This window comes from Microtus pennsylvanicus, chromosome 11, assembly GCF_037038515.1.
Source record: "Microtus pennsylvanicus isolate mMicPen1 chromosome 11, mMicPen1.hap1, whole genome shotgun sequence".
Classification (NCBI taxonomy): Eukaryota; Metazoa; Chordata; class Mammalia; order Rodentia; family Cricetidae; genus Microtus; species Microtus pennsylvanicus.
The window spans coordinates 26180763-26208736 of NC_134589.1; the positions used below are offsets into that span (position 1 = coordinate 26180763).

General features: G+C 46.7%; 1 pseudogene; it reads right to left on the minus strand.

Annotated features, from left to right (window-relative positions):
- Positions 1–2781: 2781 nt before the first annotated feature.
- On the minus strand, positions 2782–27974 carry LOC142831566 (uncharacterized; annotated as a pseudogene).

A 27974-nucleotide genomic window follows, 5' to 3' on the forward strand; every position in this document is an offset into this window, starting at 1 on the left:
CACCAGATCTCCTTACAGATGGTTATAAGCCACCATATGGTTGCTGGGAATTGAACTCAGGACCTCCTGAAGAGCAGTCAGTGCTCTTAACCTCTGAGCCATCTCTCCAGCCCCTAAAACCTATTTTTAATAAATCCTAAAGGCTTCACTAAATATAGTAATAAGAAGAGCACTCAGCATCAAAAGACACTTGCCTTGATGGCAAGCCTGATGACCAATCAAAAGTGGCATCATTGAACCCACGTGGTAGAAGGAGAGAACCAACTCTTGAAAGTTGTCCTCTGTCCTCCCCAAGAGCTCCAGTGCACACACATGGATGCAAACATGCATGCCCATGCACACAGGAATACACATAAATAATAAATAAATGTAAAAACTATGTAGTAAGGATGAAGGCACAGCTCAGCCTTTAGTTGCTGTGTGGCTCTTGCCCAGGGAGAGGGGAAGAGGAAAATAAACCTCCGAGCAATGAGGTTTATTGCATGGTACAGTCCTCAGAAGCTCCAGAAGATTAGAAGGGAAGAAACAAAATCACCAAAAATGCATGAAAATTTAGAAGTCATCCAGACATGGTGGAGCACGCCCTTTTAATCCCAGCAGTTTGGAGGCAGAGGCAAGCAGATCTCTGAGTTCAAGATCAGCCTGGTCTGACCAAATCAAGTTCCAGAACAGCAAAGGCTACCGAGAGAAACTCTGTCTTGGAAAATAAAGAGTAAATAATGACGATGATGATATTAATTTCAAAAGTCTAAAAAACTTAAATGTTTTTAAATTTTATATGTATGTATGTTTTGCCTGTGTGTATGTATACTGTATGTGGGCAGTGCTCTAAAATGCCAGAAGAGGGCATCAGATCCCTTGGGGCTGGAATTCTAGACAGTTGTGAACTGTCTTGTAGATGCTGCGAATGGAATCCCAGGTTCTTTGACAGAACAGTCAGTACTCCTAATTACCTCTGAACCTACCCTCCAACCACTCCCCCAAAATATTAAATTCAAATTGTATTTGTAAAGAATATATAATTTTGGGTTTTTGAGACAGGATTTCTTTGTGTTTCTTTGTGTTCTGTAACTTGCTGTTGTGGACCAGGCTGGCCTTGAACTCACAGAGATCTGCCTGTCTCTGCCTCCCAAATACTGGGATAAAAGTTGTGCACCACCATTCCAAGTTAAATTTCTGTTTTAAGATAAAGTCCAACTGTGTAGCCCTTGCTGCCCTTGAACTCACTGTACAAGCCAGACTGGTTTCAAACTCAAAGAGATCTGCCTGCCTCTGCCTCCAGACTGCTAGGATTAAATATGTGGGCCACCACACCTGACATTTTATTTTGTCTTGAGGCAAGGTCTCACTACATCATCCTGTCGCTGCAGTCCAGGTTGCTTCAGACTTGTAGCAATGTCCCACCTCATTGTCCCCAGGGCTGTGTTTCAGGCCTGCACCATCCCTTTGAGGCCTGAGGCCTGACTGCTACCTAGCTCTTGTATGTACTCTCCGCATTGCTTGCCTTCATATTGACTTTTTTATTTTTTAATTTATGAGTTTGTATGTGCGTCTGTGTGGGGCTATACATAGGTGAGGCCAGAAGGGCATGTTGGATCTCCCGGAGCAAGAGTTATAGGCCAGGCCTGGCGGTGGTGGCCTTTAATCACAGCACTCGGGAGGCAGAGGCAGGCGGATCTCTGGGAGTTCAAGGCCAGCCTGGTCTACAAGAGCTAGTTCCGGGACAAGCACCAAACCTACAGAGAAACCCTGTCTCAAAAAAAAAAAAAAAAAAAAGAGTTATAGGCCATGTGAGCCACTGGGAGAAGGTTCTCGGAACTGAACCCGGTTCTCTCATTCTTACCACTAAATGCTCTCTCCAGCCCATTCATTCCCTGGCATGTCCCCCAGTCTCACCTTAAATGCCATTTTCTCACCACATTACACCTAGAAAGAACTATTCTGGCTGGGCGGTGGTGGCACATGCCTTTAAATCCCAGCCTGGTCAGATCAAGTTCCAGGACAGGACCCAAAGCTACACAAAGAAACCCTCTCTCAACAGCCAAACAAAATAACAAAAATTAGGACTTTTCTGTCTTTCTCCACGCAAATCATCACGCTGTGTGGTTAGTAGTGTGTGTGTGTGTTTGAAGATGAAAGCTTGCTGGCTGTGGAACGATGTATGTGTGTGTGTTTGAAGATGAAGGCTTGCTGGCTGTGGAACGATGCATGTGTGTGTGTGTTTGAAGATGAAGGCTTGCTGGCTGTGGAACGATGCATTTGTCTCCACTGCTTGGAAGGCCCATGTATGAAAGAGCCTGCCTTTATTTGTGTTTGCTTGCTTTTGAAACATTAAGGCAGCCTGGAGTAGCTAAGTCTGTCCTTGAGCTCCTGATCCTCCTGCCTTCCCCTCTGCAGCACAGGTTTGACAGGCTTGTGACATCATGCTTGGTTAGCATGAAGGGCTGCATTGGGTCAGTCTGCTTCATGATTACAAACAGTGATTCCGTCGGAATCCCTCCTGTCTGCGTTGACTTTCCAGTATGCTTGCAGCATGCGCAGAGGCATGACTGGAAGTGTCGCTTTCCTCTGGAGGCATGGACACACCCAGGATACACACAACCGTGCCCAGTAAGGGCTCAGCTGACATTTAAATAAGTTTTCAGAATAGACACCAGGATTTACTTTAGCTCAAGACTTTATTGGTTTGCTTCTCTCAGACACTTTGGACTTTGGACCAGGGCAGAAGCAGGAGCTGAGCAAGCAAAGGGCAGAGTCCAGTCCTCCTCTGAGCTAGGTCAGTCACTCAGACCTGGAAGAGGGGAGACAAGGAAAGAGAGGTGATTACCAAGAGTCAGCGCAGGAAATTTATCCTGGTGCCCAGGCATAGAGAAACCACTCCTACCTGCAAATAATCTTTCTTTGTTTGTTTTTGAGACAGGGTTTCTCTGTGTTTCAGCTCTGGCTGTCCTAGAACTTGCTTTGTAGAACACAGACTGGCCCCAAACTAAGACATCCTCCTGCTTTTACTCCCAAGTTCTGGAATAAAAGGTCTGGCCACCATGCCCAGATACGGTTTTCTTTTTCTTCTTTTTTGTTGTTTTTAGAACTCACTGGTATAGACTGGACTCGGGCTTGTAGACAATCTTAATGAGGTCCTCCCGCCAAGGGCTAGGTGACAGGTGTGAGACCCACCCCAATTATATCTCTGATTTTAATCAATATGCTGAGGTTCTGAATGGGTACTTTGCTGGTGTGTGTTTGGACATAGATCTGAATGAGGTCTAAGGATAACGGTGCGTGTAGTGGCACACACCTATAATTCCAGTGCTGAGGAGACACAAGGATCATGAATTTGAGACCAATCTAGTTTACACAGGGCACTCTGGACCAACCTGGGCTAAGACTCAGAGGTAGAGCATTTCCGTAGCAATTCCAGAGCCCTGGGTTCAATTCCCAACAAGACATACATGTGCACACAGTCAATGAGAGACAAACACACACATATTGTGTGTCACCTGGAAGCCTAAACTTCTAACTAACAATCTTGCAACACCCCCATAGCCTGGTGTCCCCCTCCTGAGCCGGCAGAGCTCTATTTGGTCCACCATCCAGGCCAGCAGCTCTTGAATCAGCAAGCCCCTGAGCACATCTTCATCATTGGGGTTCTTGGGCAAGGAACTGCACAGGAGAGAGATTGCAGGAGCCTAGATGATTTGTTTTTGGACAGAGTCTCACTCTGTAACCCTAACTGGCCCAGAACTTACTATGTAAACCAAACTGGGCTGCCTCTGACTCTAGAGTGTTGGGATGAGAGCATGTGCGAACACCTGCTAGGGAGCAACACAGCTGGCTTCCTCGGGCTATCTCCACTCTCAGACCCCTAGCCTCTTTTGTGTTGGGCCCTATCTGGTTCTGTACAACCACAGAATATATGGACCTCAATTCAGGCACAATAAACCACAGTATTGCAGTGACATAGCTTATCCATCCACCTCTAAAAGCATCGCAGACTGCATCCCAGTGACCCCAGAGACCATCCCTGAGCATCCATTCATCACTTCTTCCCAGAACGGGAGGCTGATTTCAGGGGTCTGGCTTAGGGAGAATATCCTGGATCCCAAACTGCCTTCCTGAGGCTTGGCAAGGAGAAGCCAACACTAAGGTCCCTCATTCCCTGCTCCCCTGGCTACAAGGAATCCATGAATATCATTGAGTCACAAATTTTAGAAAGTCCTCAGGGCATCCTCCAGGACTTCACACTTTTGAGCTTAGAGAAGGGGGTTCCTATGGGGGAGTCCCTGCACTCCTCTGCAGCCTGAGAGAGGGCGCTGCTGTGGATCACTTAACCATAAAAGTGTGTTATATTTGTTATGTTGCACATGTTTAATTATGTAAAGACATGCTGCTGTTTCACCTTGCCTGTCAAAGACTCCTGATTGGTCTAATAAAAAGCTGACTGGTAGAGGCTGGAGATATGCCTCAGAGGTTAAATAAGAACCGTGGCTGCTCTGTCAGAAATTCTGCATTCAATTTTCAGCAACCACATTGTGGCTCAAAACCATCTGTAATGAGACCTGGTGCCCTCTTCTGACCTGCAGGCAGAACACTGTATACATAATAAATAAATCTTTACCGAAAACAAAAACAAAAAACACAATAGCTGGAATTAGAGGGATAGCAGGAACTGTCAGGCACAGAGAACAAACAGAAGGAATCTACGCTCTGGAGAATAGGGAGAGGAGAGCGAGGGAGAAAGAAAGGGGGGCACCCAGGGCCAGGGACAGCCACCCAGTAGGTCACCAACTAAGAGCTAATGGTACAAGCATAAGCTAAGGCCGAGCATTCATAACTAAATCAAGTCTCCCTTCACGATTTGGGAGCTGGTTGGTGGTCCAAAGAAAAGACCTGCTGCAGGGAGCAGTGAAGCCAATGGGCTGGAGGCTGTTCCCCCTCTCTCCTCATGGTGGACTCACCTCTGTTGTCCCTCTGTCTCCTCATTTCTCTCAGACTGTCCTGCCTGCTCCAAGGCCTGGGCCTCTCTCTGGGTGATGTTGTGTTTCCAGCTGGTGAGATGAAGACGATTTGGGGGTGAGCCGACTGGAGGAACAGTTGGAAGTCCCCCACCCAGGGACACTGACATCTTTGATACCTCAACAGTAGGAGCAACAGTGCCTCTTCCTCCACATCCTAACCCCCCAAACCCCACCGTGACTGCTGTGTTCAGTTGCCTCCCTCATGGAGGGCTCCTCAGAATCCACCAGGCTGAGGAAACAGCAGCACAACAAGGTTTGGCATAGGTTGGAGAAGCACAATGGTGATTTATCTACAGAGTCTGAAGCCAACAGGAACCCAGCTCCTCCTGCCTTCATCGCCAGACTTTTATGGTCCCTCTGAAGCTTCTACGCTCTTCTCTATTTCCTCCCCTTAGAAATAAAGGACAGGAGAACACCTCATCTGCAACAGACATCTCTATTGCCCAGTCAGAGACTCAGGACATGGCCACTACCTCCTCCTCATTGACTAAAAGGTGTCTGTGGGGTTGTGCACCTCACAGTCTGTATGGTCTCCTAGGAGGCAATATGAACATAGCAGAGTTTGGTGTGGGGACAGGAGGGCACAGGGAGTTACTTACTTGATCTTCTTCCCCTTCTGGGCCAGCAGCCAGTTCACAAACTCATGTTGGCGGATCTTGTCCATGAGGATGCTGTAATCGCTGATTAAAGTCCCCTCTGCATACCTCGGGCCTCGAAGCCGGAGGCTACCAGATATAGCTTGGGATCTGAGAGGCGAGAGATAGAAACCAGGATCTCAGGGATGGGAAAAAGGTTGGGGACATCACATTGCTTGATTTAGTTCTTTGGTTCAGAGTAAGGAACTGAACTCAACTCACTGTGAGTAATCCCAGTACTTGGAAGGCAGAGGCAGGAGGATCACTGAAAGTTCAAGGCCAGTCTATACTATGTAATAAGAGATCATCTCAATAATAGTAAGAGTGAAGTAATAACAATAGTATTCAGCACTCAGGGGGCATAGACAGACCAAGCTCTGTGAGTTCAAGGCCAAGGACAGTTAGAGCTACAGAGAAAGAACACCCTTGAAAAAATATCAATAATATGAATAAATCAGGGTGGTGGTGGCCCACTCCTTTAATTCCAGCACTCAGAGGTTGAGGCAGGTGGATCTGTTTGAATTTGAGGACAGCCTGATCTACAAGAGCTATATCCAGACAGGCTCCAAAGCTACACAGAAACCCTGTTTCAAAGCAACCAAAAAAAAAAAAAAGCAAAACCAGGTGTTGAAGTTAAGTCTCAGAGGCTAACAGGACCATCTGCTCTACCAGAGGACCCAGGTTCAATTCCCAGCACCCACATGTCAGCTAATAACTGCCTATAACTACAAGATCTGACACTGTCACACATACATGCAGGAAAAACACCAAAGAACATAAAAATAGAGTAAGTAAATTAGTAAAATAATAATAATATTAATAGTGAGTTCAGGGACGGGTCAGATTGTTTTGCAAATAAAGGGGTTTGCTATCATTCCGGACAACCTGAGTTCAACCCGCAGGACCCACATGATAGAATATCCAAAAAAATAATAATAATAACAATACATGATTTCATCCCAACGCTATGAAACATATTGTTTGTATCCCTGCTCCTTTTTTTATATTTATTTATTACGTATACAATATTCTGTCTGTGTGTATGCCTGCAGGCCAGAAGAGGGCACCAGACCTCATTACAGATGGTTGCGAGCCACCATGTGGTTGCCGGGAATTGAACTCAGAACCTTTGGAAGAGCAGGCAATGCTCTTAACCACTGAGCCATCTCTCCAGCCCCCTGTATCCCTGCTCCTTAAATGTGTTGTTTTTGTTTGTTTTCTTGTTTTTCTAGACAGGGTTTCTCGTGAAACAGTCCTAGCTGAGCCAAACTCACTTTGTAGACCAGGCTGGCCTCAACCTCACAGAGATCCACCTGCCTCTGCCTCCCTAGTGCTGGGATTAAAGGCGTGCGCCACCACTGCCCTATGAGAATGGGGTTCCTATGAGGGAGTCCCTGCACTCCTCTGCAGCCTGAGAGAGGGCGCTGTCGTAGATCACTTAACCATGTAAAAGTGTGTTCCATTTATTTATATTGCACTTGTTTAGTTATGTAAAGACATGCTGCTCTTTCACCTTGCCTGTCTAAGACACCTGATTGGTCTAATAAAAAGCTGACCAGAGAGGACGGAGAGAAGACTCAGAGGGAATAACTAGTCCTGGCTGCTCTTCCAGAGGTCATGAATTTAATACCCAGCAATGACATGGTGTCTCACAACCATCTTTAATGAGACCTGGTGCCATCTTCTGGCCTGTGGGCAGAACACTGTATACATAGTAAATAAATCCTTAACCAAAAAAAAAAAAAAAAACCCAATAACTTGGCAGTAGAGGGAGGGCAGGAACTGTCAGGCAAAGAGAACAAGTAGATGGAATCTAGGCTCTGGAGAAGAGGAAGAAAGCAACGGGGAAGAAAGGGAATCACCTAGGACCAGTCAGCCCGTCAGTTGCCAGCTAGCTTCCAGTAGCCAGACACAGCTTAGGAAAAGGAAAAAAGCCTCAAAGAAAAATGTAGATAAAGAGAAACAGGTTAAGTTATAAGAGCTAATGGTACAAGCATAAGCTAAGGCCGAGCATTCATAACTAAATCAAGTCTCCCTTCACGATTTGGGAGCTGGTTGGTGGTCCAAAGAAAAGACCTGCTGCAGGGAGCAGTGAAGCCAATGGGCTGGAGGCTGTTCCCCCTCTCTCCTCATGGTGGACTCACCTCTGTTGTCCCTCTGTCTCCTCATTTCTCTCAGACTGTCCTGCCTGCTCCAAGACCGGGGCCTCTCTCTGGGTGATGTTGTGTTTCCAGCTGGTGAGATGGAGAAGATTTGGGGGTGAGCCGACTGGAGGAACAGTTGGAAGTCCCCCACCCAGGGACACTGACATCTTTGATACCTCAACAGTAGGAGCAACAGTGCCTCTTCCTCCACATCCTAACCCCCTAATCCCCACCGTGACTGCTTGTGTTCAGTTGCCTCCATCACGGAGGGCTCCTCAGAATCCACCAGACTGAGGAAACAGCAGCACAACAAGGTTATTCATAGATTGGGAGAAGCACAATGGTGATTTATTTACAGAGTCTGAAGCCAACAGGCAACCCAGCTCCCCCTGCCTTCATCTCCAGACCTCTGGAGACCCTCTGGGGCTTCTACACTCTTCTCTATTTCCTCCCCTTAGAAATAAAGGACAGGAGAACACCTCATCTGCAACAGACTGCTCTATTGCGCAGTCAGAGACTCAGGACGTGACCACTACCTCCTCCTCACTGACTAAAAGGTGTCTGTGGGGTTGTGCACCTCACAGTCTGTATGGTCTCCTAGGAGGCAGTGTGAACATAGCAAAGTTTGGTGTGGGGACAGGAGGAGTGCAGGCAGTTACTTACTCGATCTTCTTCCCCTTCTGGGCCAGCAGCCAGTTCACAAACTCGTGTTGGCGGATCTTGTCCATGAGGATGCTGTAATCACTGATTAAAGTCCCCTCTGCATACCTCGGGCCTCGAGGCCGGAGGCTACCAGATTTAGCTTGGGATCTGAGAGGCGAGAGATAGAAACCAGGATCCCAGGGATGAGGAAGAGGTTGGGGACATCACATTGCTTGATTAAGTCCTTTGGTTCAATGTAAGAAACTGAACTCAACTGACCCTCAGAGTGCATGCCTGTAATCCCAGTACTTGGAAGGCAGAGGCAGGAGGATCACTGAAAGTTCAAGGCCAGTCTATACTATGTAACAAGAGATCATCTAAATAATAGTAAAAATGAAGTAATAACAATAGTATTCAGCACTCAGGGGGCAGAGACAGAGCAAGTTCTGTGAGTTCATGGCCTGCCTGGTCTACACAGTCAGTGTCAGGAAGGTTAGAGCTACAGAGAAAGACCAAGTCTCAGAAAAATAACAATAATATGAATAAATAAGGTGGTGGTGACACACGCTGTTAACACCAGCACTCGAAGGCAGAGGCAGGGGGATCTGTGTGAATTTGAGGCCAGCCTGGTCTAAAAGAGATATCTCTGGACAGGCTCCAAAGCTACACAGAAACCCTGTTTCAAAACCAGCAAAAAAAAGGAAAAACCAGGTGTTGAAGTGTTTGTTGGCTTAGTGGCTAACAGGACCATCAGCTCTACCAGAGGACCCAGGTTCAATTCCCAGCACCCATATGTCAGCTAATAACTGTGTGTAATACAATATCTGACACTGTCACATTAACATGCAGACAAAAACCAAAGAGCATAAAAATAGAGATAAGTATATTTAAAATAATTATAGTAATAGTGAACTCAGGGATTGGTGAGATTGTTTGGCAAATAAAGGGTTTTGCTGGGCTGAAAAGATGGTTCAGAGCTTAAGAGTACTGGCCGTTTTCCAAAGATCCTGCGTTCAATTCCCTGCAACCACATGGTGACTAGCAACCATCTGATGAAATCTGGTGCCCTCTTTTGACCTGCAGATATACATGCAGGAAGAATGCTGTATACATAATAAATACATAAATATTTTTTTAAAAAAATAAAGAAATAAAGGAGTTTGCTATCAATCCTGACAACCTGAGTTCAACCCGCAGGACCCACATAATAGAAAAACTAAAAAAAAAAAAGAATAATAATAACAATAAATTATTCATCTCAACCCCATGAGACATGTTATTTTTCTCATTGCTCCTTTTTTGTTTTGTATTTGTTTGTTTTCTTGTTTTCAAGACAGGATTTCTCTGTGAAACTGTCCTAGCTGACCCAGAACTCACTTTGTAGACCAAGCTGGTCTCAAACTCAACAGAGATCCACCTGCCACGGCCTTTCTAGTGCTGGGATTAAAGATGTGTGCCACCTTGATTTTAACCATTTTTAAAATTTACTTTTATTTTATGCACATTAGTGTTTTGCCTGCATGGATATCTGTGTGAGGGCATCAGATCCCTGGGAACAGGAGTTAGACTGACTTGTCATGAGGGTGCTAGGAACTGAGTCCAGGTCCTCAGGAAGAGCAACCAGTGCTCTTAACCACGGAGCATCTCTCCAGCCTTCCCCTCTCCTTTTACGTGGTGGTGGAATCAAACCCAGGACCTTGCCAGGTGGTGGTGGCAACTGTCTGTAACTCCGGTTTAGTGTGCCCGACAGCCTCACACAGATATACACACAGACAAAACACCAATGCACATAAATAAAAATTAAAACAAGGTTTCATCCCTCTTAGCCTGGTGGGAGGTCGGGCACACCTTAATAACAGTACTAGGGAGGCAGAGGCACGCAGATCTCTGAGTTCAAGACCAGCCTGGTCTACAGAGTGAGTTCGAGGACGAGGACAACCAGGACTACACAGAGAAACCCTGTCTTGAACCACCACCACCACCACCACCACCAGTTTGACTAGTTTCTGTGTCCCTATTTTGTAAATGAGTCACTTGCCATCCAAGGACACAAGTCTGACGACCTGAGTTCAACCCAGAAGGCACAAAGAGGTGGTAGGAGAGAAAGAATTCTACAGAGGTGTCCCCTGGCCACCACTTTGCTGCCACACAGTATAAATGGCAGATCCGGGATTCAGCTACTTAATTTGATCCCAGGTTCCTGGGATGGACCCAGGTCTGTTGTCTCAATTCTAGGAGTAGAACCTGTGGGTCTCATGCATGCTAGGTAAGACTGAGGAGTGTTCCCCAGCCCCAACCCTCTGAGATTTTTGTTGTTGCTGTTGTTTTGTTTAAGAGTGGTTTGTTATGGTCTCTTGTATTCCAGCTTGCCTCAAACTCACTGTGTTACTGAAGTTCCCCGTGAACTCCTGATCTCGCTGTGCCCTCTCACTTGCCCTGGGAGGTCGGCAGCACCATACTGACTTCCTGAGTCTCTGTTCTCTCTTTGATACAGGGTCTCATTCTTTAAGCCTGGCTGGCCCTCACGGCCTGCCTCTGTCTCCAGAGCACAGGAACTAAAGACGTGGGCTACCATTGTTGTCTGTGAGTTTTCTTTTCTTGTAGTTGTTTTGTTGGTATTTTTATTTTTGTTTTGTTTTATGAGACAGGATTTCTCTGTGTAGCCCTGGCTGTGTTGGAACTCTCTCTGTAGACCAGTTGCCCTTGAACTCAGAGATCTGCCTGCCTCTGCTTGCTGAGTACTGGGTTTAAAGGCATGGACCATTACTGCCCGGTCTGAGTCTTTGTTCTTAACAAACTCAAGGTCTGCTCTCCTTGTAAGTATGTCTGCCAGCTTTCCCTCACACTTCCCACGTGCCAGCTTTGTATCATACATGGATTGTCCTTCATCTGAGAAAAACCGGTACTGCTTTGACGAGTCTCAGCCTTGGTCCCCAAACACATCAGAGCCCTGGCTATACTTACCCTCAACTTCTGCTCCTCCTCATTCTTCTCTTCTTCTCTTTCTCTCACTCTAGACTCTGGTCTTGCTTTATAGCCCAGGCTAGCCTCAAACTTTCAATGCCCCTGCCTCTGCCTGCCAAGGGCTGGAGTTGCAGGAGCGAGCTGCCAAACTCAGCATAACACTGTCTGCCTTGGCATTGGTCCGCTGGAGCATGGTTATGTGGTCCGTGTCTGTGCCTACCTTGGTCCCTGTAGTCACTGAAGGCAGTAGCCAGCAGTGGCCCTCAGTTTACAACTGTCTGCCCTGCATCTGGTGCCCAGGAAGCTCCTGTGAGATCCCAGTGAATGTATGCATGCATCAGCGACGGCTAGTTTTCCCAAGGGAGACCCGACACTGCAGACTCTCTGCCACCAAAAGGGCCTTCCTCAGACCTGGCAAAACACAGTCTTCCTCACTCCCACGGAAACTCTTAATACATAACTCTCCAGTTCTGTCCTCATTTCGTGCTCAGGCTGCAGACTGGCTTTCCCTCCACTCTCTCCACTCCCTCCGCTCAGCCTGGAGTCCCTCTCTTTTTCAACACCCCCACCCCAAGCCAGTTTATATTCCAGCCCCATCCACCTCCCACTCCTACCTGAATTGAACTTCTTCTTCTCCCAGCGTGTTCGCCAGGAAGAGCAGCACCAGCGGCAGAGAGTGGGTCTTCATAGCCACCATCTTCCTAGGTTGTGTGCCCGAGCTGAGAGGAAAACCGAGCCATACTGCAATCAGGGGGGTATCAAGGAGGCTACTTGAGGCTGGGACTTGGGTAAATGCTGAGAGCTGGGGTGGGGTTACACGAAGTGACTGCAAGGGACATGAGCCTTGACCCAGAGCTGGTCCTGCTTTGTGTAATCTGAAGCAAGGACTGGGAAGAAAGTAGCAAAGGCCTAGGTGGTGGGAACTCCCTTCTTGGCTCATTACCAGACATCACAGGGATAGGATTTGGTAAGATTATCCCCTTAAAGCCCTGACAAAGTTCTCAGCAGCCCACCTTCCTGCTTCCAACTAAGCTGTTATTCAGCCATCATATCCCTCCCCGAGATGAAAGGCACACAGAGAACCATCCTGAACACACACGCGCGCACACACACACACCCCGTCTTCGGCTTGAATAACGTGGCTCAGCAGTTCTTCCTAAAGGTTGGGCTGAGCTTCTTCTGTGGTCTCATCCCTTTTCAATCTTCTGGAGAAACAGCAGGCAGGAAGAAACCTTCCCCCAGATCCCTGAGGGCCAGAGCTAGCCTAAGGCTGTGAGACCTGGTCTTCCTAGGAATCCCTTTGAACTATCTTCTAGATTCCCATTCAGACAAGGAATCAGGGTAAAGAGCCAGGAGAGCCACTTCCGCCCAGGCCAGCCCATCACTCTCCCAGCCTCTCTCTTACCTGACTGCTCTTCCAGCTTTTCCACAGGGCAGGACAGGGTCCCTCCCTTCTACCTGCTGGCTCGCAGGATCCTGCTTCAAGACCCTGTCTTGGCCTCTTTATATCCAGGCACTGCAGAGGCACTGATTAGCCTGGAAGCCTCTTATCTCGGGGACTCATGCCCACTGCTCCTGCCTGGTGAAACCCATTGTAACCTAATGATGCTTACCTTTCTACCTGGGCTGTGCTAATGGGTGATTAACATTTGGGTATCTCCAGCCCTATCTGGAGTCTGCCTGGTGGGCAGAGAGGCTTGTGGCCCCCATTTTCCCTCCCCTCTTCTTTCCTGGGCACAGGGCCCACTGTTCTCTACCCTCCTTCCTGTTGGGTGATGTGGGTGGAAAGGGTCATTTTGGTGATCGCCAACTGAGCCAGCGCCTTGTAATGGAGCAGGCAGCCCCACAGAGCCATCCGTGACTTCTGGGGTAACAGGAGGGACCATGGTGGTCTGAATTCCAGGTACGGATATTAACTGTTAATGGTGGCACTGTGGAGAGAAGGCTGCCAGAGTTGGTGTCTTGAGAATTCCTAATGATTCTGGTGAACTGGAGTTTAAGGCCACATGGTTTCCTCCTTGGGGCAGTGTAACATAGGAATATGTTGGAGGCTCCAGAAAGATCTAACTCCCTCCCCAAAGTGTTGTTTTAGACGCACAGCCCAGGCTGATCTCATTTGATTTGTAGCTGGTGTTGTCCTTGAACCCTGATCTTCTTTTCTCTACCTCGTAGGCACTAAGATTGTGCATTGCTGAGGCTTCATCCACGCTAGTAGGCAAGCATGCTCCCTGGGCTCGTCCATGTTAGGCAAGCATGCTCCCTGGGCTCGTCCATGTTAGGCAAGCATGCTCCCTGGGCTCGTCCATGTTAGGCAAGCATGCTCCCTGGGCTCGTCCATGTTAGGCAAGCATGCTCCCAGGTGTTACATCGCTAGTGCCCTGTAAAGACTGATGAACCAATCACTGAGGAGCATGCCTGTACTCAGGGGCTGAGGAAGGAAAGTTGCTGAGAATCTGATGCCAGACTGGGCTATACAATGAAACCATTTTAAAAATTAAAAAAAGACCTCGGTGGTGGTGGTGCATATCGCTAATCCCAAGTGAGTAGAAGGCCAACCTGGTCTACAGAGAAAGTTACAGGATGGCCAGAGCTATACAGAGAAAACCTGTCTCGAAAAACATTAATAAATAGATTAATTAATTAGTTAATTATTATAAGGCTAAGCATAGCACTCCGGAAGCAGAATCAGGCAGATCTCTGAGTTCAAGGCCATGCTGGTCTATAGAGCTAGTTCCAAGACTGCCAGAACTACACAGAAAGACCCTGTCTCATACAGCAAAACAAACAAAAACGTTTAAAAGTTTTTAAAAGGCCAGGTGTGGTGCTGCACACCTTTAATCCCAGCACTCAGGAGGCAGAAGCAGGCACATCTTTCTCTTCAAGGCCAGCCTGGTGTACAGAGTGAGTTCCATGATAATCAGGATTACACAGAGAAGCCCTGTCTTGAAAAAGAATGTTTTTTTTAAACCTGAGCCCCTCCTCAATGGCCAAAGCCTGTCATCCTCTCCATCCTGCATCTCCACGGGGCCCTCTGAGGTAACTTCATCCTTCTGAGCTCTGACACAGGGCTTGCTACCTTTTGTCAGTCTGAAGGCCCTCTAGGAGAAGCCCAGACAGCGGGACCACATCCTCTCAGGAGAGGGAGGTTTCCTGAGGTTCAGGGCTGTCTCCCCCTCAGTCCAAAAACTCTTCAAAAACTTGTTTTGCCTTTCCACAATGACTTAGAACCTGGCTCTGGCCATAGGGATCAGACTCCATTTTGACAATCCCAAAAGTCCTTTTTCTCGGGCCCTTCCTTCTTCACCCATCCTGGTCCTTGGAACCTTTACCCCAGCAGCCTGCTGTGCTGCCTATAGCTTCAGGGCCTAATCTAGGTCACTCTATTACCCTGGTGGCCTCTGTGGAAGATCCAGGAGGGAGTTAAGTGCCCCTGTGGGATGAGAGGTCGCTGGACTGGAAAGACTGCTCCTTCTGCCTCCTGGAAACCTCACCTGCCTACTCAGCCATCACCCCTCCTCTTACCACCTTCTTCCCTGGGAGCAGTTCTGCATGGCATCTCCCAGCTACCAACGGGCTGCGATAAGATATCAGGTCAGATTTAGTCTCCAGAGTGGAGGCAGGGGCTGCCTGAGATCTTGTATCCTGCTCAGCAACATAGCTAATGGGTTTGTGGGGTTTGCATCAAAGCCTTGGTACTCTTGTCTGAAGGGGGAGGGTATCTAAAAAAAGTAGATACCATTGTCTGGTCCCTAGAATCTGGTGTGAAAGCAAAGAGAAGGAAAGCCCTGTGGTCAGTCCCCAAGACCACGAGAGCCCAGGGACATGTCAATGTGTTCTGAGATTGCGCCTTAGCTCCCTTTCTGCCAGCCTGTGCAGCCTTGTCTCCCAGCTGTCCCTTGATTTCTTTGTTGTTACTGTCGTTCATGTTGGCCTCAAACTTATGGTAATTCTCCTGCCTCAACCTTTCTTGCATTGGCAATACAGGGGTGTGTCAATATATCCAGTTTGTTTGAGACAGGCCTGAGGGGTTCTCAGGTAGCCCAGCTTGGCCTCAGACTAACTATCTCCTTGTCTGGCTGAGAATGGTTTTGGCTTTTGACTGTCTTGCGGCCATTTCCCAAGTGTTGGATTACAGGTACGCACTACCACATCCATTTTTTTCTGTTTTGTTGTTGTGGTCTCTTTGTTTTGTTTTATTTTATTTGCTTTTTGAGAAAAGACCATACCCTGCAGCCTAGGCTGTCCTGAAAGCAACTATATAGCCCAGGCTAGTTGTCTCTAATCTACAAAAATCCTCTAGCCTCAGCCTCCTCCGTGCTTCGTTACAGGAACTAATTGTAAAACTCTAGAAGAACTCTGAAGCCATTTCTGACAACTTTGAGGCCATTTCTGAGGCCTCTCGGCCTCAGTGCTCCCCCCTCCCCTGTGAACCAAGGACCTAAACACTTCACATGCATGTACTGGAATGTTGTGGATGTTCTCCAGATAGAACTCAGTTATTGAAATTGGGGCAAGATAACCCTTAGATGTTGACTCAGTTCCTGATGTTTTGAATCAGTCCCTGGGAAGGGGTCAAGGTAATCCTCAAATGTTTCCTCTTACCTCACCTGATCTTGCAACTGTCCTACAGTCCTGGCTCGGACCAATTATTGTTAATAGCCCTTGAAATCAGCCAATCCTAATAGTTGGAAAAACAACCCCCAGACTCCCCACTTGTTTCTGTGGCTTTTTGCTTTAAAAGTAGCCTGTACCAGCTATTCGGGGTCTTTCTGGCTTCTTGAATGCTGAGAGACACTGTTGCAACAGAATTCATTAAAATTCCCATGCTTTTACATCAACTGCATTGTGAGAGTGCTTTCTTGGGGCAACTCCTCCTCCGTGATTGGACTTCAGGGTCAAACATAACCACTACATCTAGCTTGTTTGTTTGGGGGGATAGAATCTTGTTTTGCATCTCAGGATGGCTTCAAATATGTGGTCCTCCTGCCTCAGTCTCCAAAGTACTGGCTTTGCAGGCTTGTACCACCATCAGAAGTGTCCCCTTGTCCACAAAGGGACAAATCAAAGATGATGTGTCCTGGGCTCTGGGAAGGGAAGGGGTGGGCTGGAGTCTAGAAGTTTCTCATCTTCCCAGGACAAACAGAAAGCAAAGAGGAGAGGGCAGGTGGAGAACAGAGATACCCACAGGCCCCCAAAGGGCGGCTTAAGAGGCAAGAAAGTGGAGAAGCCGATCCTGAGAAGCTTCTGGAGATTGGAGACCTAAGAGAATTTTTTTCCCTTTTAATTGTGGTGCTGAAGATCAGATCCAGGGCTTTGCAAATGCTAAGCATGCATGCCACACTTGATGCCCTCGGTACAGGCTTGCAAGATTTGAGCAAAATAGGTCCATAAATCCAAGCCACATGGCAGCCCAGCATGCCAGTCTACAGGGAGTAGATCCCTGGTGTTCAGTCTGGTGTAGTTTCAGCTGGGTGGAGGGGGTTTAGGAGGAAGCATAGTCCCCTTCTGCCTATTTCACTGCAGAAATGTTCAGGATGTGTGGGGTCAGAGGACACAGGGACTGTGAGGCAAGAGCTTACCTTGACTCACTCCAAGCAGAGAGAAGATGGAAGATATGTCTCGAGAGGAAACCCCGCCTGAAGAATCAGCGCTTCAAGATGAGATGGGGAAAAGCTGGTGTGGTGAGTCCTGTCTGTAGTGCTTGCACTTGAAAGGCTGAGGCAGGAGAATTCCAAGTTTGAGGCTAGCCTACACATAAAGTGAGTTCCAGGCTGGCCTGGGCTACAGCGTTCAACATAGTCTCAACTACAGCAGAGTTTTCGCCCAGGGTCCCTGCTGGCTCTTCCAGCCCCAAGCGGTGACTCACCACCACCTCCCCATACAGAAGCCACAGACATTCCAGGTCCAGCCTGCGTCATTGGCCTTCTGACTGAGAGCAGGTCTTCTGGCCTGAAACTCTGCTTTGGGTGCTCTTGTCTCCAGATCCCCTGGCTGACTCAGGAAACCCACATCCTTTCTGATCCCTCATCTGCCTCCTGCAGAGCAGGGGACCAGAGGTGACACAGTGACTGCTGATCCATCATTGGTTCTCCGGATTCCCACAAGGACCCCGGCAGAATCACTAACTGCTTCCCCATCCCATTGTCCAGCTCTCTAGATGAAAATAGTCCTTTCCAGAGGGCTCGTCAGAAAAAAACAGACTACCTACAGCCTTCCCTGGCCAGCTAGTGTAAGGAATCCGCTGAGGTACTCAGCTCAGGGCCTGGGCAGGTAGTCAGTTGATAACCTGTTTGTCAAGAGTGAATGAAGACCAGCATTTGAGCTTTTTTTGTTTTTCTTTGTAGCCCTGGCTGTCTATCAACTTGCTCTGTAGACCAGGTTGGCCTTGAACTCAGAAAACAGCCACTTCTGTCTCCCAAGTGCTACAATTAAAGGCTTGTACCGCCACCGCCCGGCCTCCGACATTTGAAACCCAGCAATACATAAACTTTGTGTGGTGGCATAGGCCCGTAATCTTATCCCTTACGTTCAGAGGTCAGAAGATCAGAAGTTCAAGATCATTCTTAGCTAGGTAGTGGGCTTGAGACTAACCCTGGACTCTATGAGACATTCTCTCAAAAACAAAAAGAAAAAAAAAACACCAAAACAAAAACAACCACCCAACAACAAAATCCACTTCCCAGTAGCTCACAAACTGCCTGTAACTCTAGCTCTGGGGGATCTGAAAACCTCTTTAGATTTCTGTGGGTACCTCACCCACTGTACGCATGCACACACACACACACACACACACACACACACACACACACACACACAGAGTAATGGCTAGACGTGTGGCTCAGAAGATGGAGTGTGCTCTGCTTTCCTGCAGAGGGTAGACCAGAGTTCAATTTCTGGCAACAATGTCGGGGTGCTCACAGCTGCCTGTAACTCCAGAGCAGCTGTAAACACACACACACACACACACACACACACACACACACTCCGTTCCACATAATAAGAATAAATCTTAAAATTGTGTTGATACTGGGGCTGGGGAGAAGGCTCAGTGGTTAAGATCTCTGCCTGTTCTTACAAAGGTCCTGAGTTTTATTTCCACCATCCACATGGTGGCTCACAACCATCTGTAATGAGATTTGGTGCCCTCTTCTGGCCTGCAGGCATACATGTGGGCAGAGCACTGTATACATAATAAATCAATAAAATGTATTTTAAAAAAATTCTATTGATACCCAAAGGTGCTCTGAAGATTGGTCAGAGCGAGGAGCTTCCTCTTGCATTGGGCCGTGGTAATGCAGACGCTCCTGAGGATAACTGACTGTTGAGTGACCAATCCTATCAGGACAACTGTATCACATGCCTTCTATCCCCCCACTCTCTCTATATATAATTTTGTACCTGTATATACACCAGCGGCCCAGAAGAGGGCATCAGGTCTTATTACAGATGGTTATGAGCCATCATGTGGTTGCTGGGACCTCTGGAAGAGCAGCCAGTGCTCTTCACCACTAAACCATCTCTCCAGCCCTCATTTCTATTTTTTTTTTTTGAGGCTGTCTCACTTTGCAATACTGTCTGCAACTTTTGCTATATAATCTAGGCTAACCAGAAACTCACAGAGTTCTGTCTGCCTCTGTGTCCTGAGGCTTAAAGGCAGGCGTCTTTATTCCTGGTATTATTCCCTTTTTTGTTTTGTTTTGTTTTCCTTGAGATATGGTTTCTCTGTGGGGCTCTGACTGTCCTGGAATTCACTCTGTCAACCCATTAGTCTTGAACTCAGAGATCCCCCTGCCCCTGCCCCCCAAGGACTAGAATCAAAGGTGTGCACAACCACACCTAATTAAAATATTTTGTACATTTGTGGGGTGTGTGAAGGTCTAAGGACAACTTTTGGAAATGAGTTCCTCTGTTATGTGGGTCCTGGTGTTTGAACTCAGGCCATCAGGATTAAAGGCACCATTAGCCTCTGAGCCACCTTGCCTGCTCCCAGTGGGTGCTGGTTACTGTTACTGTTGTTCATTTAAAACTATGAAAATAGTAAAAGAGACTATTGGATTTTCAGCAGAAGGGCTGAAACAGTGGCTCAGAGGTCAGACGTTCAGAACACAGCCTGGCATGGTGTGCCCACCTTTATTCTTTCATCACAGCAGGTAGGTGCAGGAGGGGCTCTGTGAACCCAGCGTGTTCTCCATAGCCAATTCCTGGCTAGTCAGAGCTACAGAGTGAGACCCTACCGAAAATATAAAGGAATATAAAATACAATTTTCATTTAGAAAAGCTTCAAGGTAGTGGGAGGGAACGAGAGAGGAAGGTGGGGTGGAAATGTGACCAAAAAAATATATGTATGAAAATGTCAAAGAACGAATTAAAACTGTCTCTGGTTTGTCAAGACATGGTTTCTCTGTGGAACAGTTCAACAGTCCTGGCTGTCCTGGAACTTGCTTTGTGCTGGGATTATAGGCATATGGTGTCACCACCAGCACCTGGCGAAAGTTATTTTTAAAAAAGTGAAACTAGCAAGCCGGGTGTTGGTGGCTCACAGAAAGGGAGGACTGGTTCACCAAAAGATAGGACTCCTTCTAGGCTATGTTTTTTTTTTTTTGTTTGTTTTTTAAATCCAATGCCAGAGGAGACCAGACTCTAGAAGGGAAGAAAGGAAGGCAAGACTTTAGTAAAGGCATTTCTTTCCTTCCTTCTTCATTCTTTCTTTCTTCCTTCTTTTTTCTTTTTAAGGTGGTGTCTTTCTATACAGCCCTGGGTGTCCTGGAACTCACTGCGTAGATCAAGGTGGCCTAGAATTCACAGAGATCCACCTGCTTCTGCCTCCTGAGCATTGGGATTAAAGGCAAAGGCTACCACACCAGGCTCATATGGGCAAATTTCAGTGTCTTTGCTGTTGGTGGAATTTTGCAATTTGTACCGAGCAGATGCTCTGTGTGCCCACAGAATCCTTTGTTATTACTTGATCGATGGAATTTTTGATAGGTCACATTTTTCAAACCACTGAGCTCGTGGAGGTATAACAGGGTCCATGTGGTGAAAAGAATGAAGACCACTCACTTAGAGAGAGGAAGCGGGATGGATGATGTCCTGTGGTTTCCAGTGTATTGGAGAACATGATCCACAGCAAGAAACTCCAGAACTGATGAAGGAGACTCCTGGCTTCACCTCCAGAGGATTCCAGAGGATCCAATGAAAACAAAAGCTCTGGATTTAGAGGACAGATGTGCCTGCAGGATCCAGGACGGAGGTGCCAGGTGTGACTAGGAGCGCTTGTTCCTCTACTATATGTAACGGCGGCCCGGGGCCCAGAGTCTCAGTGCACACCACCTCATTCTCCTATGACAACATGCATAATTAATCAGACCTTTAGCTAAAGTCAGGCCGCATCCGGGATTGATCCAGAGAGCTGCAGTTAGACCTCAGCTTTTGGTCCTAATGGAAGAAATTCTGATGGCATCAAATCCTGGGACAGCAAATGATGATTCTTAACTACTTCTGATTTAGTTTAGAAGCATATTCTCGGATGGATCATTTCAATACTCATTTGATGTTTTAATAGTTTTGCTGTAAAATTACGGGGGATTCTGTCCAGAAATCTTTAAAACTAAGAGAAGGGAGGGAGAGAGACGGAGAGAGGAAGTTAATGAGTACTATTCCCAGAGAGAACTACCAGAGTCCTTTTTCCAGTGTTCCAGCCACCTTTCCACTGCTCTCCCTTCTTATCAGATTCTTACCCAGTCTCCCACCCCAGGTACCATTAGACAGCCCAGGATGAACTTAACTCCGGAGCTTCCTAGCTCCATCTTTCAAGTGCTGGGATTGCACTCCGGGCTCTAGTATGAAATGTCTATGATTAATAAAGACAATACATAGTTTTCCAAACAATAATAAAAGCTCATACATAGCTGGCACTCAAAGTAAGATTTAGAACAAACTCAATACTTTTTTTTTTTAAAGATTTATTTCTTATGTATACAACATTCTGCCTCGGTGTACGCCCGCACGCCAGAGGAGGGCGCCAGATCTCAGTATAGATAGTTGTGAGCCACCATGTGGTTGCGGGAATTGAACGCAGGACCTCTGGAAGAACAGCCAGTGCTCTAAACCTCTGAGCCATCTCTCTAGCCCCCAACTCAATACTTTTGAAGTTCCCCATCTGTCCTTCTTGGATCAACCCTGGGCCACTTTGCAGGAACCAAGCCCATTCTGCGTTCTCTTTTCTGTGCCCCACTTCTTCCGGATGTATAGCTAAACAATTTACTGCTTAGTTTTATGCATTCTTGAACTTATAGAATTAGAACCATAATGCGTGTAATTCCTGCCTCTCAGAGCTTCGGATCGCTGTGAGAGTCCCCTGCTGGTGCTGTCACTGCCGTCACTGTCACTGCTGATGACGCCCCCATGGCATGGTTACGGCAGACCTTAGGGATTTCCAGTTTTGCTATGACAAATGTTGCATTAAGTATTATTTTATTGAAAGTTTTTTTACATTTATTTTTTGTGTGTAGGAGTTTAAACCTACAGAAATTGGTGCTTTCTTTATACCAGTTGGATCCTGGGAATGGAACTCAGGTTCTTGACCACGAGCATCTTTACCTTGGAGTCATCCACTGTACAAGCTATGGTGTATACGTCTATAAGGACCAATGTGCACATAATGCCCTGCCTTTAAAGGGTCTTTTATTTTCCTTCCTTCTTTCCTTCCTTCCTCCTTCCCTTAAGTATATAGCCCTGGCTGTCCTGGAACTAGATGTGTTGACCAGGCTGGCCTGGAAATCTCTGCTTCTGCACCCTAAGTGCTGGGATTAAAAGAGTGCACATAGCACCTGGGTAAAGGGCGTTTCTTATTGTGTTAAAATTGTTCTCCTTCCAATTATTCAACAGGTTAAAAATTCCTTTCATACAACCTGTGGGATGCGATTTCACTAAACTCAGTTTTTGTTTTGTTTTTAAAGACAGGTTCTCTCTACATAACCCTGACTGTCCTGGAACTCACTCTGTAGCCCAGTCTGGCCTCAAACTCACAAAGATCCCCCTGCCTCTGCCTCTTGAGTTCTGGAGTTAAAGTTGCCCTATTTCACCATCTTCTTCCTACTAACAAATCTTAGAATTCTTTTTAAAAACTTTCAGGCTTAGTTTAGTTTCAATTTAGATCACTGTAAACTTTGGTTTTTGTTCTTGTGTTTTTCTTCTCTTAGTAGTGGTGGCGGATCTGATAGCTAGCACATTCAGTTCCCAGCCCTCTGACAGGAGTAAGAACGGAGCTCCAGAGGGCTTGGGGAATCACCAAGAAGAAAAGCTCTTTCAAAGTGGCAGTTTTGAAGGACATAACAAAATAAGCCTTCTTCTATGGCTAAAGGCTAGGAGTGACAGTCCCAGAAGGAAGACGCTAAGATGGCTCTTAGCTGACAGCCTTGAGTAGAGTCCTTCTCCGGGATTGCTAGCCTGGCTGTTTGGCCCCAGGGGAGTCCAGCACAACCAGGCATGTGGCAAGCAGCTGACATAGTTGCCTGCCTACCTGAAGGCCTGCCTGGAGAAGGATGTGCAGGCTGTTTGACTCAACTCAGGGAAGGGGTTCAGCAATTGATGTGCAGGGCAGGACTGTCTTGAGCACGGAGCACCCACAGGACAGTTCACAAGCATCTCTGATTCCAACTCCAGGGAATCTGAAACCACTTATGGCCTCCATGGGCACTGTACACACATAGTATACAGACACATACAGGCAAAAAAAACAAAAAACCCAGACACGTAAAAGATATATTTTAAAAAAAAGTAGGTGGATAGGCCATCAGGAGGAGTTCAAGGCCACTCTGGGCTCCATAGTGACAGTCCAGGACAGTCTAGGCTACACAGAAACCCTTTCTTAAAAACACTCTGTAATACCCCAAGAGATTGAAAGCAGGACCTACAGGCTGATGTCCTGAGCAAACTTGCCCCTTCCTTTCAACACCTGCTGATGTAGCTCCTCCAGAGTTACCAGACCTGTTAGAGAGGGCAGAAAGACAATAAAAACACCACTTCAGATATATGGACCCTCTTCCACTCAACCTCAAACAACAAAGGTCACTCTAGTTCGCCAACCTCTCCTAAACCAACAGGCCAGACCATAAAAGCGAGGACTGGGACCCTGTTTCCATAGGGAAGGCCCAGGAAAATCTGAAAATGAAGGCAACAGATGAACACGGTGGCTTCCCCCAGGATTCCCTCACTCAGGAGACAAAGGTAGACCATGAGTTCCAGGCTGGCCTCCAACTATGTAGGCACAGTAGGCCTCTAAAAGCACACAGTGACTGTAAAACTTTTTTTTTCAGACAATGTCTCTCACTAAATAGAGCTGGTTCAGCTGAATTTCACAGAAACCTGTCTGCCTCTTCCTCCTGAGTGCACACCTGGCTTTGTTTGTTTTTTTATTAATTAATTAATTTATTTATTTATTATGTATACAGTGTTCTCTCTGCATGTATGCCTGCAGGCCAGAAGAGGGCATCAGGTCTCATTACAGATGGTTGTGAGTCACCATGTGGTTGCTGGGAATTGAACTCAGGACCTTTGGAAGAGCAGGCAGTGCTCTTAACCGCTGAGCCATCGCTCCAGCCCCTGCTTTGTTTTTTTTTTTATTGAGATAGGGTCACTACGTAATCCAGGTAGCCTTACCTTCTACCTAGTCCAGGTTGGCCTCCAATTCATGATTCTTCCTGAGACTTTTCTAATGAAATTACAGGTGTGTCCCTTATTTGGCAGCAAGATTTTTTAAGTTTTTTTAAATTTTGATTTACTGTACTGTGTGTCTTTATTATGTGCGGGATATATGTTTGGCCATGCTATGATGTGCGTACGGAGGTCAGAGAGCAAGGCTGTGGACTCAGTTTGCTTCTTCCACCTTTATGTAGAATGCAGGGATTGAATTAATGAAATCAGGCTTGCGCAGCAAACGTACTGCATGCTGAGTCAGCTCACTGATCCTCGATGACTCACATTCAGGTTATCTGGTAACGCAAAGGCTTAGCAGGCATCACCTCTAAGATGACGTGTACAGACTTCAGAAAGGCAGGTCTGGCCTACAGGTCTACCTGCAGTCACAATGAGATCATCATGCCCCAGTCCAGAGCCGACCTCCTACCTCTGTATTATTTAACCTTGGCTGTGGAGACTAGCCAGGGATTAGACCACGTGAAACAGCTAAGATATGCCTCAAGACCTTGCAGGCCTTCAGGCTATAGGGTTTTAGAAAAAAATCAGAAGAGGCCAGTCCATAAGACCGAACCATCCTTACCTCCATTCCGATGTTTTAGGGCCAAGCAAACTTCAATAATCTGGACACCCAGCTCAATAGAAGTCACCAATGCCTAGCATCTCAAACCAAAACCATTTTCCAGCTGAAAACAATAATTAAAAATAAACACACACAGAAGCTTCTGAGCATGTCCTAGTAAAACCCACTCACTGTGAACTGAAAATTCATTCTAGGGAGCTATAATAGCACACAACTGTAATCCAACTTTTTTTTAAATTTATTTATTTATTATGCATACAATATTCTGTCTGTGTGCATGTCTGCAGGCCAGAAGAGGGCACCAGACCTCTTTACAGATGGTTGTGAGCCACCATGTGGTTGCTGGGAATTGAACTCAGGACCTTTGGAAGAACAGGCAATGCTCTTAACCACTGAGCCATCTCTCCAGACCCTGTAATCCAACATTTGAAAGCTACAGGATATAGCTAGTTTGAAACCAACCTAGTCTATATGAGATGCTGAGATGCTGAGTTCAAGGCCAGCCTAGGCTACACAGTGATTTCCAGGCCAGCAGAGCTACATAATAAAATTTTCAAAAGGGAGTAAGGGGGTGGGGGATACACCACAGGAGATGCCTCAGCAATTAAGAGCACTTGAAGCCAGGCAGTGGTATTGCACGCCTTTAATCCAAGAACTCAGGAGGCAGAGGCGGGCAGATCTCAGTAAATTGGAGGCTAGCCTGGTCTACAGAGTGAGTTCCAGGACAATCATGACTGTTACACAGAGAAACCATGTCTCAAAAAATTACATACACACAAAATAAATAAATGAATAGATGATAGATAGATAGATAGATAAATTAATAAATAAATAGAATAGAAGAAAATAAAATCCCATGATTAAAACAATTTAATCCCAGGACTAGAGAGGCAGAGGGGAGCAGAATTCTGAGTTGGAGGCCAGCCTACTCAAGAGTGAGAATAATTCTTCTCTTTTTGAGGCTGGAGATGACACACCAGTTAAGAGCATTTCTTGCTCTTCCAGAGGACCCAGGTTCCATTCCTGCGCCCAAGTCAGGCAGCTCACAACAGCCTCTAACTACAGCTCCAAAGAGTTCTGACGTCTCTGACTCCAGAGGGCACCTGTACTCATGTGCTCATCAGACCCCACGCTCATGTACCTCAACATAATAAAAAAAACATCTTTAAAATACTTTCCTTTTTCTAATAAGAGGAAAGTCAAGAAAAGAGAAAAGGTGCACTACAAATTGTCCAAGGAAAGTTGATACCCACAGACTACAGCCTGCACATCAGAAGGGCACACACCATCCTCCTACATGCTCCCTAAACACACATCCTCCATATTTCCTTGCTGGCATCTAGAGAAGCCCACAGAAGTGAGGTCAACAGGGGAGCTTCTCTCCCTTAAGGGTCTTACGAGAACACCAGGCCCCACAGACAGTCCCTTACAGGCCAGAGGATCCACCCCAATGGTAGCACACATGTCTTGGAACTGAACTCGAAACTCAGGGTTCTTGCGGATCTCTTGCTTGTGCTTGCTGGCAAATTCTTCTAGGTTGGTCTTAAACATGTCCAACTGTTTTGACATCTGTTAAGAAAGACAAGTGGGAAAATCTGAGCAACCCAAGTGTAATCAAGGCTAAAGATAGGTCCCTAGCCTGGTGGCAGTGTCTGGCTGGTGAGATGGCTCAGCGGTAAAGGTACTTGCTATGAAGCCTGACATTCTGAATTTTATCCCTGGACCACACATGGTGGAAGGAGAGAATCAATTCCTGTACATTTAAATTGTTCTCTGACCATCTCACATGTATTGTGGCCGTGCCCATATACTACACACAAATAAATGCAACAGAAAACAAAAAACAAAAAGAAGCAGTTTCCTTCAGATCCATCACTACCCTATTTATTATGTGCTTTCTCTTTCTGTTTGGGTCCTTTTCTTGAGACAAGGTCTCATGGAGCCCATCTGGGTTTGAGCTCACTGTAAAACAGTGGAAGATGATCCTCTGGCCTGTACTCGCCAGGTCCTGAGATGGTGCGCATGTGCAGTGGTGTTCCACTCCGTGCTCTCCCTACCTATATGTAGCACAGTTGTGTTGCAGGCAGAAGGGAGATGATATTGTCTCCTCCATTCTAAAATCTGTATTTGTGTTCAGTATCCCTGTCCTGAAGAGCAACATGCATGTCTAATGCATTTTTCTCTTCTTCCTGGAGAAATTCATTCAACTGAAGGTACATCTAACAATCTGTTTTTTCTTAAAAATGAAAGAACAGAATGCTCCTGCAAACAGAAATGGTTTGGCCCTAGAAGAAAGGCTGGGCAGGAAGAGTGAAGACTAAGAATTGGGATTGTATTGGTTACTGAACCTTTAAATCTTGTGCCTCCAGATAAAGAATTGCTATAGTGGAGCATGCTGGAGCCCAAAGCCATGTATAAGCCTTCAGAGATTGTAGGATCTTTATTTGAGCTGTATAAACTCTCTCTGTTCCTGATTAACAAAGAACAGCTTTTAGGCTACTGAGAGGAATCACTCCTGGTCCAACATCTCCTTATTTCACAGAAAATTACTCCAAGTCTCTGTGTTCTCTTAATAACCTCTCTCAGTTAAAGCTCATGTGCCATCTTCCCTAGAAACAAGAATTTTTTAAATTTAAGTTATTTTTTGGTTTTTGATTTTTCAAGACAGGGTTTCTCTGTGTAACTTTGGAGGCTGCGCTGGAACTTGCTCTTTAGACCAGGTTGGTCTCGAATTCACAGAGATCCCCATCTGCGCTGCGATTAAAGGCATGAACCACCACCGCCCAGTGATAATTATTTATCTTTTAATATTTATTTATTTTATGTGTGCATGTTTGAGTCTATATACGTGTACCACATGTGACAAGAGCCTAAAGAGGTAATACGGGTTTTGGATGCCCTGGAACTGGAATTACAGGCACTTGTGAGCTGCCACGTGTGTTCTGGAAATCAAAACCGGTCCTCTGCAAGAGCAGTAAGCACTCTTTTTATGAGACAAGGTTTCTCTGTGTAGCCGATTTCATCGGCGGCTTCCTGACACTCCAGGGCACTCATTCCGGAGCTCCGGAGAAGCCTGTCTTCTGCCAATTGTTAGAAGGCGATTTAGGGGAAGAGAACTTCGCTCCGGGAGAATTGGATGTCTCGCGGGGAGAGTAGGCTGCGGCCCACCCTCCTCCCCGCTCACTTCCGCGAGTTTCTTCTTGGCGATGGCGCCAGCTCCCACCCCGCGCCGGTGCATCCCCACCACGGGCCAGCAGGCTGCCCCGCAGCCGGGACACCAGCTCTCTGCGTCCCT